The 18,314-nt window shown below is 48.8% G+C and overlaps 1 pseudogene; it reads left to right on the top strand.

The window, feature by feature from the left end:
• The first annotated feature begins 7,054 nt into the window (after positions 1-7,054).
• Positions 7,055-18,314, top strand: part of LOC147092655 (leucine-rich repeat flightless-interacting protein 2-like) — a 79,331-nt pseudogene continuing 68,071 nt past the window's right edge.

Here is an 18,314-nt window from a genome sequence, read left to right as displayed (position 1 = left end):
CCGCTGTCCGAGTGTTACTCTTACACTGACAATAGATGTGACCTTGCCCCCTCCTGTCCCAGTGCTACTGCTACACTGAAAGTAGATGTGACAGTGCACCTCCTGTCCCAGCGCTACCCCTAAATTTACACTTAATATGACCGTGACCCTCCTCTCCCAGTGTAACCCCTACACTGCCACTAGATGTGACCGTGCCCCTCCTGTCCCTGTGCTACCCATACACTTAAACTAAATGGGACCGTGCCCCTCCTTTCCAAGTGTTACTCCTACACTCCCATGAGATGTGACTGTGCCCCTCCTGTCCCAGTGCTACCCCTACAAGTACCCTAGATTTGACAATGTTCCTCCTGTTTAGTGCTACCCATACACAGACACGAGATATGACAGTGCCCCTCCTGTCCCAGTGTTACCCCTAAACTTACACTAGCTCTGACCGTGCCACTCCTGTCCCAGTGTTAACCCTATACTTACACTAGCTCTAACCGTGCCCCTCCTGTCCCAGTATTAAATAAGAACATAAGAACATAAGAAATAGGAGCAGGAGTAGGCCAATAGGGCCCTCGAGCCTGCTCCACCATTCAATAAGATCATGGCTGATCTGATCCTAACCACAAATCTTCTATCACTCTCCATCCACCCGAACCCATGTGATCTCCCGGGAGAGGCAAAAAACCAGATAAAAGACCCAATGTCCAATTTGGGAGAAAAAAATCTGGGAAATTCCTCTCCGACCCATCTAGGCGATCGAAATTCTTCCAGGAGATCACTCTGTCCCTATATTTTCTACAGTACTTACCTTCTGTAAAGGCGATCTCCACCCCAGCCAGGAACAGGAATAAAACCATCTCCTGAAATCTAACACAGAATTAGAACACAGTAGGAGCAGAACCAGGCTACACGGCCCCTGGGCCCACTCCACCAACCACAGGGCCATGACCATTCCGAACCTAGACTCATGTCCAATTTCCTGCCCGCTCCCCGTAACCCTCAATTCCCTTTACTTCTAGGAAAGTATCTATTTCTGTTTTAAATTTATTTAATGATGTAGCTTCCACAGCTTTCTGGGGCAGCAAGTTCCACAAACCTACCACCCTCTGAGTGAAGAAGTTTCTCCTCGTCTCAGTTTTGAAAGAGCAGCCACTTATTCTAAGATTATGCCCCCTAGTTCTAGTTTCACCCATCATTGGGAACAACCTCACCGCATCCACCCGATCAGGCCCCTTCACAATCTTACAGGTTTCAATAAGATTGCCTCTCATTCTTCTGAACTCCAATGAGTAGAGTCACAATCTACTCAACCTCTCCTCATATGACCACCCCCTCATCCCTGGGATTAACCGAGTGAACCTTCTTTGTACTGACTCGAGAGCAAGTATGTCTTTTCTTAAGTATGGACACCAAAACTGTATGCAGTATTCCAGGTGCGGTCTCACCAATACCTTGTACAACTGCAGCAATACATCCCTCTTTTTATATTCCATCCCCCTAGCAATAAAAGCGAACAATCCATTTGCCTTCTTGATCACTTGCTGCACCTGCATACTAACTTTTTGAGTTTCGTGCACCAGGACCCCCAGATCCCTTTGTACTACAGTACTTTCCAGTTTCTTGTCATTAAGATAATAACTTGTTCTATGATTTTTCCTGCCAAAGAGCATAACCTCACACTTTCCAGTATTGTATTGCATCTGCCAAATCTCTGCCCACTTACTTAGCCTGTCTATATCCCTTTGCAGCTTTTTAATGTCCTCCTCACTCACTACTTTCCGCCCCATCTTTGTATCATCTGCAAACATTGATATGTTACACTCGGTCCCCTCCTCCAAATCGTTAATATAGATTGTAAAGAGTTGGGGACCCAGCACTGACCCCTGCGGAACACCACTATTTACTGGTTGCCAATCTGAGAATGAACCATTTATCCCAACTCTCTGATTTCTGTTAGAGAGCCAAAGCTCCGCCCACGCCAGAATATTACCCCCAATCCTGTGATTTTTTATCTTGAGCAATAATCTTTTGTGTGCCACCTTGTCAAATGCCTTTTGGAAGTCTAAATACACTACGTCCACTGGTTCCCCTTTATCCACCCTTTATGTTACTTCCTCAAAAAACTCAAGCAAATTTGTTAAACATGACTTCCCCTTCATGAAACCATGCTGAGTTTGTCCTATTAAATTATGTTTATACAAATGTCCCGTTACTGTCTCCTTAATAATGGACTGTAACATTTTACCAACCACAGATGTTAGGCTAACAGGTTTATAGTTTCCAGCCTTCTGCCTACTACCCTTTTTAAATAAGGGTGTTACATTAGCAGTTTTCCAATCTGCCGGGACTTTTGCTGAGTCCAGGGAGTTTTGGAAAATTATTACCAATGCATCCACAATCCCTACCGCCACGTCCCTCAAGACCCTAGGATGCAAGCCATCAGGTCCAGGGGATTTATTCGCCTTGAGTCCCATTATTTTACCAAGTACCACTTCCTTAGTGATTTTAATCGTATTTAGTTCCTCCCCCCCTAGAGCCCCCTGTTTGTCCAATGTTGGGATATTCTTAGTGTCCTCTACTGTAAAGACTGATACAAAATAATTGTTCAGCGTTTTTGCCATCTCCATGTTTCCCACCATTAATTTCCCGGTCTCATCCTCTAAGGGACCAACATTTACATTAGCCACCCTTTTTCTTTTTATATATCTATAGAAACTTTTGCTGTCTGCTTTTATATTTTTTGCTAATATACTTTCATAATCAATCTTCCCTTTCTTAATCAATCTTTTAGTTATTTTTTGCTGTCATTTAAAGACTTCCCAATCTTCCATCCTCCCACTAGATTTGGCTACCTTATATGCCCTTGTTTTTGTCGGATACTATCCTTAATTACTTTACTTAGCCACGGATGGCTATCTTTTCTTTTACACCCTTTTTTCCTCAGTGGAATATATATTTTTTGGAAGTTGTAACATAACTTCTTAAATGTACAGCACTGATCATGTACCATCTTACCCTTTAATCTATTGTCCCAGTCCACTCTAATCAATTCTGCTCTCATACCTACATAGTGTCCGTTATTCAAGCACAGCATGCTTGCTTGAGATCCAAGCTTCTCACCCTCTAATTGAAAATGGAATTCAACCATGTTATGGTCACTCATTCCAAGGGGATCCTTTACTAGGACATTTTTAATTAATCCTGTCTCATTACACAGGACCAAATCTAAGGTTGCTTGCCCCCTGGTCGGTTCAGTTACATACTGCTCAAGAAACCCATCCCTAATACATTCAATGAACTCATCCTCAAGGCTGCTCTGTCCAATTTGATTTGACCAGTTAATATGATAATTAAAATCCCCCATAATTATAGCTGTTCCCTTATTACAAGCCTCAACTATTTCCTGAATAATACTCCGTCCAACAGAGTTGCAACTGTTTGGAGGCCTATAGACTACACCCCCTAGTGTTTTGTCCCCCTTAATATTCCTTATCTCCACCCAAACTGTTTCATTATCCTGCTCCTTTGACCCAATATCATTTCTCTGTATTATAGTAATTCCTTCCTTTAGTAACATAGCCACCCCACCTCCTCTCCCTTCCTGCCTGTCCTTCCTGATTGTTAAATAACCTGGTATGTTTAATTCTCAATCATGGTCACCCTGCAGCCATGTTTCTGTAATGGCAACAAGATCATACCCAAATGTCATTATTTGTGCAATTAACTCATTCATTTTGTTACGAATGCTACGTGCATTCAGATATAGAAATTTCAAATATGTTTTGTAACACTTAGTTCCTGTTTTTTCCCTTTTTAGTACATTACTTTTTACTCCATACCTTCTGTCCCTTCCTGACACGTTCTGCTTTTTAATTCCCCCACTGCTACCTAAGTCTATGACCTTCTCTGTTGTCATTTCTATTATTTGCTCTCTAGAAACCTCCCCCCACTAATTAGTTTAAAGCCCTCTCTACAGCCCTATCTATATGATTCGCCAGGACTCTAGTCCCAGCACTGGACAAGTGGAGTCCGTCCCAACGGAACAGCTCCCTCCCGTCCCAGTACTGGTGCCAGTGTCCCAAGAAGCAAAACCCATTTCTCCCTCACCAGTCTTTGAGCCACGCATTTAACTGTTTAATTTTATTTATCCTAGCCAAATTCGCTCGTGGCTCAGGTAATAACCCAGAGATTATTAACCTTGAGGTTCTGTTTTTCCATTTGACCCCTAGCTGCTCATACTCCTTTAACAGAACCATCTTCCTTGTCCTATCTACGTCGTTTGTACCAACATGGACCACGACAACTGGATCCTCCCCCTCCCACTCCAAGTTTCTTTCCAGCCCAGAAGAGATGTCCTTAACCCTGGCACCGGGCAGGCAACACAGCCTTCGGGACTCACGCTCTTTACTGCAGAGAACCCTATCTATCCCCCTAATGATACTATCACCTACCACTACAACATTTCTTTTTACTCCCTCCACTTGAATGGACCCCTGTACCACGGTGCTGTGGACAGGTTGCTCATCCTCCCTGCAGTCCCCGCTCCCGCCCACACAGGGAGTAAGAACATCGATCCTGCTTGACAAGAGCAAGGGCTGCGTCTCCTTCAACACTACATCCTGGATCCCTGTACCTTCCTCACTCGTAGTCACACCGTCCTGTCCCTGACCACGGACTACATTTGCAGTAATTAACTTCATAGGTGTGACCATCTCCTGAAACATAGAGTCCAGGAACTTCTCCCCCTCCCTGATGTGTCGCAGTGTCTGAAGCTCGGTCTCAAGCTCTTTAACATGGAGCTTGAGTTCCTCTAGCAGCAAACACTTATCGCAAATGTAATCACTGTGAGCCTCAATGGGGTTCACCAGCTCCCACATTTTGCAACAGTGTCACATCACCTGTTCACCCATATCTATGTAATTAATTAAATTTATTATTATTAGTTATGAAGTCCCTCTGCCCCGATGTAGATGATACTATTACACCACTATTCAATAGGACTTACCAACTTAAAGGAATAAAAGTGAAGGAAGAAAACCAACCAACCAGCTGATCACCAACCTCCTCCTTGAATACTGTCTGTGGGGCCTGTTTGGTTGACTTGTCTCGCTGCTATGCTTCCACAGTGCTGTCTAAGCATGTTCACATCTATTGTATGTGTAGGGTTAGCACTGGGCCAGGAGAGGCACGGTCAGAGCTAGTGTAAGTGTAGGAATAACACTGGGACAGGAGGGGCTCTTTCATATCTCGTGTCTGTGTATGGGTAGCACTAAACAGGAGGTGCATGGTCACATCTAGTGTACATCTAGGGATAGCACTGGGACAGGAGGGGCACAGTCACATCTAGTGGGATTGTAGGAGTAACACTGGGCAGGAGGGGCATGGTCACATTTAGTGTATGTGTATGGGTAGCACAGGGACAGGAGGGGCACAGTCTCATCTAGTGGCACTGCAGGGGTAACACTGAGACAGGAGGGGTACGGTCATATCTAGTGTAAGTTTAGGGGTAGCGCTGGGACAGGAGGGGCACTGTCACATATATTTTCTGTGTAGCAGTAGCACTGGGAGTGGGGAAAACAGAACAAAAAACACACCCTCACCTCCCACTTGCCCGAACTCTCCCTCTTACCAAACTCTAGCACCACTCAATGCACAGCACTCCGTGCACAAGCACTAGTCCCGCCCCTTTTATACCCGGATTCTACTTCCGGGTTAAACTCCCCAACAGTTTAATATACACTTAAAAATTAAACACACTTCAAATAATTAACTTTTAACACACTAAAATTCACAAAATACACTTAAATGACTTTTCTCCCCCTTACCAAACTCTAGCAGCCCTCAATGCACAGCACTCCGTGCACAAGCACTAGTCCCGCCCCTTTTACACCCGGATTCTACTTCCGGGTTAAACTCCCCAACAGTTTAATATACACTTAAAAATTAAACACACTTCAAATAATTAACTTTTTAACACACTAAAATTCACAAAATACACTTAAATGACTTTTCTCCCTCTTACCAAACTCTCGCAGCAGTCAATGCACAGCCCAGTCCAACACCGGCATCTCCGCACCACACCTATATTTAAACAAGATATGTCCATGTCCCGCCTGTCCATTTGTTACCCCTACACTGACACGAGATTTCACCGTACCCCTCCTGTCCCAGCGCTACCCCTACACTTACAATAGATGTGCCCATGCCCCTCCTGTCGCAGTGCTACCTCTACACTTATAACAAGGTGTGACCATGCCCCTCCTGTCCCAGTGTTACCCCTACACTTACAATAGTTGTGCCCATCCCCCTCCTGCCTCAGTGCTACCTCTACACATTGTGAGCTATGGGGGTGGTTTGTGGTGGATGGACGGTATGTGGCCACCAGATGGAGACAATGTCCCCCTCTCACTCCAATTTAGGTGAAGGCCACACCCACCTCCAACACACCTGAGGCAAATCTACCCATTAGCTCAGGAGTTCAAAAGGCAAACTAGAGCATCCCTTCAGGTCCAGTGCCGGAGAAGAGGGCCAGTGCCTGAGAAGAGGGCCAGTGCCGGAGAAGAGGGCCAGGGCCTGAGAAGTGGGCCAGGTCCTGAGGAGAGGCCCAGGAGAGGGTCAGTACCTGGGGAGAAAGCCAGGACAAGGCCAAGGCTGCTACTGGGGCCCAGCTTGCAGCTGCTACAGAGAGGTCTGCTATGGAACCCGGGTAGAAAATATTGTTTAGTTCTGAGGGCCTGAGGAGAGGCCCAGGACAGGGCCACTACCTGAGGAGTAAGATCCAGTGGTAAAGTATCCCTGGCTTATTTTTTTTGGAGAAAACTGATTTTTTGGATGTTGATAGATGTGAACATTTTTCCCCGTTTTCTAAAAATAAAACACAGCTAACTGCTGTATTTCATGTACCAATCTTGTGACTGTGCTTGTGTCCTCCACCCCCGCTCAGCTCGCATCAACACACCCCTCGGTCTGGGTGGTGGTTGATTGCATATGGTGGAAAATGCTGGCTTTAGCCCTCTGGTGGCTGGGAGGACAAAACACACATTGTTGAAAACACTTTGGTGGAGCAATGGAAGCCCGTTTACAAAAAAAAGCTATACTCTTCAATGCACAACTAGACAATGAAAAATCAAACTTCGTCTACCAAGTGGATACACTAAAACATGTTATTGAGGAATTGGAGGAGCAAATGGAAGAGCTATATAGAGAAAATGAGGAAAAAATCTAAGGAACTGGAATGATAAAAACATACGTGTAGTGTGTCACAACATAAAGTAGAAGAAGGGCAGCACGGTGGCATAGTGGTTAGCACTGTTGCCTCACAGCGCCAGGGACCCGGGTTCGAATCCGGCCTCGGGTGACTGTCTGTGTGGAGTTTGCACATTCTCCCCGTGTTTGCGTGGGTTTCCTCCGGGTGCTCCGGTTTCCTCCCACAGTCCAAAGATGTGCGGGTTAGGTTGATTGGCTATGATAAATTGACCCTTAGTGTTAGGGGGATTAAATACGTGGGGTTGCGGGGATAGGGTGGGATATGTGTTGGTGTAGGGGTTACAGGGATCGGGTGGGATATGTGTCGGTGCAGGCTCGATGGGCCGAAATGGCCTCTATCTGCACTGTGGGGTTTCTGTGATTCTGTGATTCTGTGAACTAAAAGAGGGTATTCGGCAAAGAGACGAGCTTATAGAGAAACATGGTTTGGTGATAATCCCAGAAGGCACACCTAATAGTGATGCAAACCACGAACCAGTTGTTGGTGCAATTACAGTTGTGTCTCAAGAGGCCGCTCAAGTGCTTGAATGTGCAGGAGATGGACCACTAGATGTGCGGCTAAAGGAACTGGCCGATGAAAAGGTAGAATTACTTGCACATATCAGAAAGCTGAAATTGCAGTTGGAAGAGGAACGACAGAACAATTTTAAGGTTGAGAATGTGCTCACAGATTCTGATCGACTAGAAAAAAAAAGAGTTGGATGAGAAGGCTGAATCGTTTTCTCGGCCTGCTTCTTGAAATGCAGTTGCAGGGTTGTCGGCAGCGGCACTGGCCTCACTTGGGGGATCATCTGCTTGACGAGGGAGTGGGGATACGAGTAGCATTCTGGATCCAGATGTTTCACTCAGTGAATTGCGGGATTCCTTATCAGAAGGAGAAGAGAAATACAAAAATGGCATAGATCTACAAATTCTTGAAATGCAGATAGATGCGGATAGGCAGTAGAGTGAGTACAAGTTTAAAGTGTAAGGCAGAACAGAATATTGCCACTGTTGAACAAAATGTTGCCAGACTCGAAAGGCATGTGCTTCGTTATAAAGCGGCAACAGAAAACTCTGAAAAATTAGAGGATGAACTAAAAGCAGAAAAGGGGAGGCCCTTTGGTCTGCCTGCCCCCCTTCCTGGAGGTCGGAACTGAGGGGTGGGGGGATATGTAAGATTCGCAAAATTGAACATTGTCCTATAAGTGTCTATTGGCAGAAAAGGCATAACTTTTAAAGATTGTTTTGAAAGAAGCCCAGAAAAAGGGACACAAAAATGGGCACCAGACCCCGTGACCAGCTTTTGGGACACCTTAAAATGGTTCCTGCATTCCTCAGACAGCTTTTGTGGATTCAGCCCACAGTAGGTTCTGGAAGGCAGTTTCAGGGAAAACGAAACCAGACAGAACCCCATACATATAGATTGGATGCAGATCTGATCAGGTCGGCCTGTAGATAAAGTCCATCAAAATGTTTACCCAGACAAAGGGAAACAGTTTCATATTCATAGGGGGAACATCAAGCACCATTGCCGGCCATTCGAAGATACTTTAAAAACAAAGACTACCCCGCTGTGCTACAAGCCCGCCAAAAGTTAAACAAAGATTAACCTTGATTTGGTGGGAGATAAGGTCCTCCACGGAAAAGTATAATGGAATCCCAGGGTAGCCATCTGTAGCTTTTTGCTGGTAGCTTGCAGCCTGGAGCTTGTAGCTGGTAGCTTTTTGAGCTAGCTTGTTTTTTTGTTCGAGAGACGTGGAGGAACGTCAATCCGGAGACCAGCCAAGAAGGTGATTTGAGTCTGCATCCCGCCCCGGGGTAACCATCGGGAGATCATCGGCAAACCCCGGGCCGTTGATGAGATGAAGGACAGCAGCCCTTCAGAAGAAACCTCTCTGAAAATGGTAAACCAGCTGGGCTCTGTGTAGAAACCTATTTGACCATGAACAAATAGGTGGACTCCGTCCACGCCGCCATCCAGGCCCGCCAGCATCTAGCCTGTCCATGACCTTCAGCTCGAGGAAGAAGAGAGAGAGTCACAGCCTGCAGCGTTGACCATGTGGAGACAGGACACCTGAGAGGATCAAAATCTTATACTTTCTCATTGGATTGGTGAGCATGTTTCTGGCCCCTCGTAATCTGATCTAGCTAGGCTTAGGGGGTGGGCATTTTGGATATAATTAATTATGAGTTGTTATCCCTCGATGTTCCGTGTGTTTCCCCATTTCGAGATGACTTTTGTAAAGTATAACATGCCTGAATATAGGTTGGTCAGTACTGTATTATGATTTGTTTTTCCCTCCCATGTACCTTATTGGCTTACATTCAATTTTGTTCCTTTGTGCAATAAAATTTCATGTCGTTTTCATCAAACTTGGTCTATAGAGTATTCTCTGCATTGTAGTTCCTGCCTCAAAGTCCAGTGTATATAACCTAAGGGGCGAGTGGGTCGAACCACTCAAGGTTTTACTGTGCAAGAGAGAGAGGCCTCTAGAGAGAGAAACCTCTGTGATCTAAGAACCCCTTACAGAAAATGGCGACCGCGGCAGGACACTGGCAGCAGGATTGCAATGTGTTAGACCCAGGTTTAAATGGACGAAATGTTATGGATGAGAGGATAGCAGATTATGTTTTTGGTGAGGTAAATCTCACTAAGCAGTGGATTTCCGATCTCTTACTGGATGAGCGTCTGGTAGACGCAGCCATCAGGTGGACAGAGAGCAAAGAACATAAGAAGTCAGTCGAGAAGGCAGTGTGGCTGATGTGCTACAAAAGACAAGTCGTGATTTTGGACAAGGACGTTGCAGCGCAGGCAGCGAAAATCAAAACCCAGGCTTCAGAGACAGAGGAAAAGGCCATGGGTGGGGAAAAACTCATCGCAGCGCTTCACACGCTGAATCAGGAATGCCAAACTGTAGCCAGCCAACGTCAGGCTAAAATAGAGTACCTGGAATGTCAGGTTACTGAGGCAAAGTTGGATGAAGCGAGGGTACGGGAGAAAAGCGCCCGCATCGCACAACAGCTAAGAGCGCAGGAGGAGAGAGTAGTAGAGGTCAAGGCAACTTACAAGCTGGCCATTGAGAACGGGTTTGAGAGCGCAGACCACGGCCCCTGTCAGAAGGCATTAGAAGACCTAAGAATGGCCTTGGCAAAGGCCAAAGGCATGGTATGCCTCGTAAGCCCAAAAACGAGTCAAATAGACTTCCTGAAGGAATCCAAAAGACCGATTCCACACAAAGTAGTTGTGGCACCTGCCACTGAACCCTCAGTACTGCCGAGCTATAACGAGGTTTGGCCCGAAGGGGGGGTGGTCGAAGGGGAGGAAGCCGAAGTAGAACCAGAGGTGGAACAAACCCTGGTAGTAAAGCCAGAGCCGGCACCAATGTGTCCCACTCGGCACCAGAGGTACGGTCCTACCGACGCAAATGGCGCGGACGGACCCCACCTGAACCAAATCATGCTGCCACACGGTGCCCAACACCTCAGAGCGATGGTGAGCCACCTCCCAAAACTCACCGAGAAGGGAGAACCCTCAGTCCATTTCAGGGAGATAGAGGAGACAGCCGCCATCAATGATTGTGATGATCTTGAACAGGCAAAGATGTTGCTGTTCTCACTGGATAGCACAATCCTTAAGTCCCTCTCAGACGGGAGTAAGAGGGGATGGAAAGGGTATGTGGAGCTTAGGGACGAGGTCTAGGAGGTTATGGGGGTTGATGACAGCAATCCGTTGTTCCATGTGGAAGGGACTGTGCAGCTAACTGGAGAACCCCCACGGGTTTTCGCAGAAAGGCTGTGGCCAGTGTATCGGTACAGCTGTCTGGGCATGCCGGAATGAGCCGCAATGAACAATGTCCAGCGGGTTCATTGGCTCCGCTGCCTGGTTGCCAACAGCTCGCCACAGATACAGGCCCAAGCCAAATCTTGGTTTGACCCCCAAGGCCCTGGTACCACAGAGGAGACAGTGCTCCGATAGCTCACCATTGCATACAAGAATTGCAGGAGTCAGGAGGCACCTCCCTCTAAGGGAAAAGTGCATGAGGCAAAACCCGCAGCTCCAAGCAAAAAGGAGTGGCATCAGGAGGGGAATCGCCCTCCCCAAGCCAAGCTCAATTGCTACGGGTGTGGGAAGGATGGACATTGACGCAGGGACTGTAAAAATCCGTGGAAGGATAATAAGGGAAGATCTCCCACAGCCCAAGCCCAAGCCTAGTCCACCGCCCTAGAAAAGGGAACCGGTGCAGCTATGGATCCCGCTACAATAGAGTCTATTTTAGAGCCAATGCGGTCTCTTATGATCTCGCAGGGGAGGGTAGCAGCCACCACCAGCCCTGTCGTTCTCACAAACCCAACCGTTTCACCCCAATGACTAGAGCCAGCGCAGCCCATTTACCTGTGTTCGCTGCGATATGATTTATGGAGACGACCCCTCGTGGAGATGGAAGTAGAGTAGGAAAGGGGGACCTTTCTGTTGGATACGGGGGCATCGTGCACCGTGATCCACACAGCCAACCCTACCACCTCACCTCTGTCCACCGTGGTTCCATATATTCTGTCGGGCTTCACAGGTAAAGAAGAGGCTGGCGCATTCTCTATCCCTCTCTCCATTCATTTAGGACCCCTCTGCACCACGTGGAAGTGCATACGCATGAAGTGGGAGGTGGAGGGTGGTTAAAGGGATCCTTGGGTCCGATTTCTTAGTGGAACACGGGATTCTCGTGGATCTTAGAAATCACTGTCTCTGGGGAGCGAGCACGGGTAAGAGAGATGAGGTAGTCATCATCCCAGAAAAGGAAGGGAAAGGGACCCTGTGTACCGTGAAGCCAAAAGAGGGCTACGACCTTGAGCTCATGGTCGCAAGTGTCCCACAAGATCTGCAGGCATTTGTGTCAGACCACCTGACTACATTTGCTACTCACAAACACGATTGCGGGAGGGTCACCGGGTTTGAGGTCAGAGTAGACGGGGACCCCATGGCCCGACCCCAAAAACAGTACAACTTCCCCAGGGAAGCGGAGCCCGACATGGAGACAGCAATATCTTCACTGGTGCAGCAGGGCGTGTTGAGGCCGATAGCCACCCATGTAAACTCTCCTTTGTGGCTGGTGAAGAAGCCGGACAATTCATGGAAAGCCACGGTGGACTACAGAGTCCTCAACAGTAACATCCCAGCCTGCGCGCCGACGGTAGCAGCAGTTGACGACCTGATAGGGAGTATTCCAGCATCCGCAAACATGTTTATTGTGCTGGATATTTCCAATGAGTTTTGGTCCATCCCTTTAAGGAGGGAGGATCACTACAAGTTTGCCTTTACTTTTAAAGGGCAACAGTACACCTGGAACTGCTTGCCACAGGGTTTCCATAACAGCCCCAGCATTTTCCACCAATGTATGGCAGGAAGCTTAAAAGAGTTCAGCCAGTCCAATCAGCTAGTGCAATATGTGGACGACTTGCTCCTGTTCACAGATTCCCGGGAGGAGCATGGTCCACTATTGGCCGAGCTATTGGAGCTGTTAGGCAGAAAGGGTTTCAAGGTGAACCCAAAGAAGGCATGGATCGGCCAGCAGGAAGTAAAATTCCTGGGCCTGACCATCCACGCTGGAGAGAGAGCCATAGACAAGGTTAGACGGGAATCGGTGCAAGATCTACCGATCCCCACCACTGTAACAGGTGTGAGGTCCTTTCTGGGACTGATCGGGTAGTGCAGAGACTTCATTGAGGATTATGCAGCCACAGCAGCCCCGCTGCTGCGACTCCTACACAAAGGAGTGGAGTGGTCCTGGGATGAGGGTAGCCAGGCAGCATTTGAAAAACTCAAGTGGGACTTGGAGACCGTGCCAGCTCTGTGGGCCATAGATGGAGGTGAAGAGTTTTTCCTGGAGGGAGCGGCTAGCGGGGATCGCCTGAGCACTGTACTGCTTCAAGAGCGACACGGCAAGCTAAGGCCGGTGGTTTACTCCGCCAGGGTGCTCACAGATGTGGAAAGGAGTTTTTCCAATTGCAAGTGGCATCTTTTGGCCACGCATTGGGCTTGGAAAAGGTTGTTGATCTTCACAGGAACCTCTCCCATCACTCTCCTCACCCATCACACACCTACCCGGATGCTTCTGGATTGAAGGATTAAGGATGGGACAGTAAGCAGTGCCCGCATTGCACGCTGGACCCTTCTCCTTTCCCAGATGGATCTGAAGGTGAAGGGTCTCTGCGAGCCCAAGCTCGCGGCCAACATGGTATATCCCGGAACAGCCCATCGGTGTTCTGCAGAAGGGGTATGAGAAGTGAACGCAGGTTTGCTGGCTGGGATACATCCCACGGGCCGCGAGATCTACGTAGATGGTTCCAGCATAGTATCTGCTGCTGAACGACTCACAGGGTGTGGAGTTTATGACCCCATGGCAGACATTGCCCTGGCGATTAAGCTCCCCAGCACTATGAGCGCCCAGCAGGCTGAACTGTCCGTGGTAGTGTACGTCGTTACACACCCCGAAAACTTCCCCACCCCATACACGATTTACTCGGACAGCATTTTCACATGCAACTCGTGTACGGAATACCTGGCCATCTGGTCTCACCGCGGATATACCTCTGCAGACGGGCGACCCTTGACCATGAAGCCCCTACTAGAAAAGATCCTGGCCACAGTGGGGGAGGAAGGGGACGTCTTTATCCACAAGGTGAAGGCTCATTCCTCCACGGAACCCCGCAACCAGGGTAACAAGCAAGCAGATATGCTAGCCAGGGAAGCTGCCCACACCGGCACTTTCTGGGATCCCTGTGGGTCCAAACCCGTAGCAGTAATCTGAGGCAGGGATGGGAATCAGGGGACCACAGTGGTAACACTGCCCCCAGACCTCAAGACCGTCAAAACCCTAGAGCCCGCCCTAAAAATAGTCCTCAATGCCATCACTGAGGGCAAGGAAGTAGAAGGTCTGTACGGTACAGCAGCCCTTTCCATCAAGGAAGGCATGCTATTCCGAGAGGAACAGTGGGTAGTACCCCAGCAGCACCGGAGGGAATTCCTTCAACTGGCCCATGAGGGTCCAGGAGCGGGACGCCCCGGGCCTGAGCTCACCTGGCAATGGGTAGAACAGGTGGGTTGGTGGCCGGGACTTCGGGACGATGCCCGCGAGTTCTGTGCGAATTGCCTTGTGTGCGCTGCAAACAACCCAGACCCCCAGAAAAGGGAGGTGCCCATGGGACACATCAGGAGAGTAGAGGGACCATGGCAGTCAATACAGGTCGACTACATCGGGCCTCTGCCCACCACCCAGGGAGGCTATAAGTATTGCCTTGTCCTGGTGGATGTGTTCATCAAATGGGTAGAAGCCTTCCCATGTAAAACAGCCACGGCACTTAGTATTGCCAGGATCTTGCCAGTGTTCTCGTGCTGGGGACTACCATGATTTGTGGAGTCTGACCAAGGGAGTCATTTCACCGGCCGAGTCATGCAGAACACCATCATGCTCTTAGGTATCGAAGGGAAGTGCCATGTGGCCCACAATCCTCAGTCATCTGGGATTGTGGAGCGCATGAACTGCACCCTCAAAGAAAAACTGAGGAAAGAGATGATGGACTCACCCCAGAAATGGGCGGAAGTCCTGCCTCTAGTCCTCATGGGGATCCGGGCTAGCCAGTCTAAAAGTACAGGGTACTCCCCACACGAATTAATGACTGGGAGAGTCATGCAAACCCCCACCCATGTACTAGCCCTGGTGCTCACTGAAGGTCAGCTCTGAGAGGTAAATCGGGACAAGTTTGCCCGGACACTTTTTGAGCACCTGAAACAGGTTTATGGGCAAGTGGTTGGGAACATGGGAAAGCAGCATCAGGGCAACCGGTTGCTGCTGGAGCCGTGTAAGACACAGAATTGGGAAGTAGGAGATCAGGTCATGGTGAGAAACTATGCCCGAGTGGGGAGTTCAGAGCCACTGTACATGGGGCCCTACAGTATTGTAAACAAGGCCAGCCCCATGGTCTACGCAGTGAAGTTGTCCCGGTGCACTAAATGGTTTCACATAAATCAGTGCAAGCTATTTAAGCCGGGTGCAAAAGAAACAACAACCGAAGCCAGATCTGAGGGTAAAATTCCTCAGCCTGAGGCGTGCAAAGAGTCACAGACCACACAGGCTGGAACCGCAGCCTGCTTGAGGGGAGAAGCTATCCCACCCACCTGGGAGGTTTCCCCATTGGCCTGGGACTCGGACGGGGAAGAGCCCAAACAGCTAGATCCCGCCCTTGACACGATTCTGGAGGAGGTGGAGTCGGAGGGCGGATGTCCCGCCCTCGACTCAAGCGTACGGGAGGCAGAACTTGGAGGCGGAGATTCTCCACCTGGAGGGACAGGTAGGGAGGAGTCGTCTGCCACAGACCCAAATCCCAAAGGGGCGGAGCCTGAGGGAAGGGAGCCAATGTCAGCAGTCGCGGTGGAGCCACGGGCTGTGAGGGCTAAGGCCCCAACCACAGGTCCACTCGCTAAGGGAGCCTCGCCCAAGGCACCCCCTCGCAGATCATCTCGAATGCCTGAGCCAGTGAAGCACTGGCCCGATTCCCCCTACTTCAGCAGAAACCGATTTGGGAAATCCCTTGATAGACGCAGTCCCCAATTGGCAGCAAAAGGCTGCAGGGGACTCAAGCTACAGGTCAGTGCAGCCCCGCCACAGGGAGCGATGAGCTGCGGTCCAAACAGGGATTAAGTAGGCCGCCCGGGGACGGGCAGCGCTGTATATAAGTTTAGTTAAGTTTATGTTTTGGTTAAGTTTAAGGTGTGTAAATTTTATTTTAAGGTGATGAGTGTTATAAGGACTAGTTTTAGAATCTGCCCAGCATGTGTGTTTCTTTTGGATCGAGGTCGAAAGACCTGATCATGCCTTCACCTAGGCCAGAATCTCTCGGGAGCCTGGCTGTATCATTTAATCTGTTGCAGGAACCCAAGGCACTATGGAAAGGATTCTCATCACGTTCACAGTGATCGGGTGTAGCTTGGCCTATCGGGGCTACAACAAGGACTCCATAGTATATGGATGTTCCGGGGACACAGCCCCCATTGCGACTGATGGGACCGACAAATGGGACGTTGAAGAAACAGCTACCTATTTCCACGAGGGGAAGTGGCCAGGATGGCTGGGGTCGAACTCTACGGAATACTCCAGCCAGTCCAGATTGGCATACGGAGAGACTTCTCTAATGTGTTCCAGGGTGAGGATCATCACGCCCAGGGTCACCGTCACTGTCGGAAGAAAGATTTGTTTGGTGTGCCAGGGACATGTTCCTTTGGACAGATGGTGGAGGCTCAGGAAGCTGAGCAAGACCATGAAGAACTCCACGGTCGAGTGGGAGCGACTGGGTAACAATAACCATCGGACTATTATGGGGACTCATGGGGGATTGAATGTCTGTTGGGACAAATGGTGGGAACCAGATGAGGGGATTTACGTCTGTATGTGGGGTTCAGAACACGTCTGCCCCACAGGCATCTCCATCTTTTTCCAAAGACAGTGGCAGGATGCTGGGAAAGGGATAAGGTGGGACATCAGCACACGGGCGTGTGGAGTCCTGTACTCTCAGATCCCGATGAACGCCACTGAGCTCATCACCCACCCCCGCAAGCCCCTGCCCACGATTCCGGCAGCCAAAGCCCGCAAGGAAGGGTGCCACACATCTACCAAGGGACCCGGGAATGGATTGGTATTAGTGCCCACAGGTCAGGTGCTGTACCAAGGGGTGCACTACGCGGTGGTTTAAGAAGAGTAAAACAAGGTTACACTGCAGTAGGAGTAAATTGTCACAGCAGGCAGTGGAAACCAGTTTTCTAAACAATCAGCAGGGGTGAGTCGTTCGGCTGCAAACAAACAAACAGTATAAAAAGACCAGGCTAGTGCGAGCAAGCACTGAGTGCGAGTCAGCAGAGAGTGCTGTGAATTTGTGTAAGTGTGAGAGTTCTTTAATTGTTATTTCTGTTAAAATCATTCTTGATAAGATTACTTAAGCAGTTTAAGTAAAGGGGAAAAGTTAAATATTTGGGATTCTGTTGGTTTAAGAAGAGTAAAACAAGGTTACACTGCAGTAGGAGTAAATTGGCACAGCAGGCAGTGGAAACCAGTTTTCTAACCAATCAGCAGGGGTGACTCATTTGGCTGCAAACAAACAAACAGTATAAAAAGACCAGTCCTAGTGCGAGCAAGCGCTGAGTGCGAGTCAGCAGAGAGTGATGTGAGTTTGGGTAAGTGTGAGTTAGGGTAAGTGGGGTGTTAGGTGCTCTTTTCAAACTTTAAATCTGTCGGTTGTAGTTAATTAGGCCTTTCTGGTGCAGAGTGACTGTTGTTAAACCATTTAACTGGTGTAATTAGAGGGATTGATTTAATTTAAATCCAATTGATTAAAGGGGATACTAGCATCTGAAATCGGGCAGAGGGTGTCCATAACTAACAATAAAAAATTATATAATTACATAGAATGGAGCAGGTGATGTGTTACTGTTGCGAGATGTGGGAGCCGGTGGACCCCATTGAGGCTCACGGTGATTATGTCTGTGACAAGTGTCTGCTGCTACAGGAACTCCAGCTCCGTGTTGATGAGCTGGAGTCTGAGCTTCAGACACTGCGACACATCAGGGAGGGGGAGAAATATCTGGACTCTGTGTATCAGGAGGTGGTCACAACTATGAAGTTAATTAATTCAGATATATGCCATGGTCAGGGACAGGACGGTGTGACTACGAGTGAGGCAGGTACCGGGATCCAGGAGGTAGAGCTGGAGGAGCCGCAGCCCTTGCTCTTGTCCAACAGGTTCGAGGTTCTTACTCCCTGTGGGGACAGGGGCAGGGACTGCAGGGAGGATGAGCAACCTGGCTACAGCACCGTGGAACGGGGGGCCATTCAAGAGGGGGGAGTAAATAGAAATGTTGTAGTTGTAGGGGATAGTATTATTAGGGGGATAGATAGAGTTCTCTGCAGCCGAGAGCGAGAGTCCCGAAGGCTGTGTTGCCTACCCGGTGCCAGGGTTAAGGACATCCCCTCTGGGCTGGAAAGAAACTTGCAGTGGGAGGGGGTGGATCCAGTTGTCGTGGTCCATGTTGGTAC

The sequence above is a fragment of the Somniosus microcephalus genome, unplaced genomic scaffold (assembly GCF_052327205.1).
Source record: "Somniosus microcephalus isolate GS21.2 unplaced genomic scaffold, FLI_Smic_1.0 unresolved_chr2, whole genome shotgun sequence".
In the NCBI taxonomy this organism is placed as follows: Eukaryota; Metazoa; Chordata; class Chondrichthyes; order Squaliformes; family Somniosidae; genus Somniosus; species Somniosus microcephalus.
Note: the sequence above shows the minus strand (reverse complement) of the source record. Positions and strands in the feature narration are given on the sequence as shown.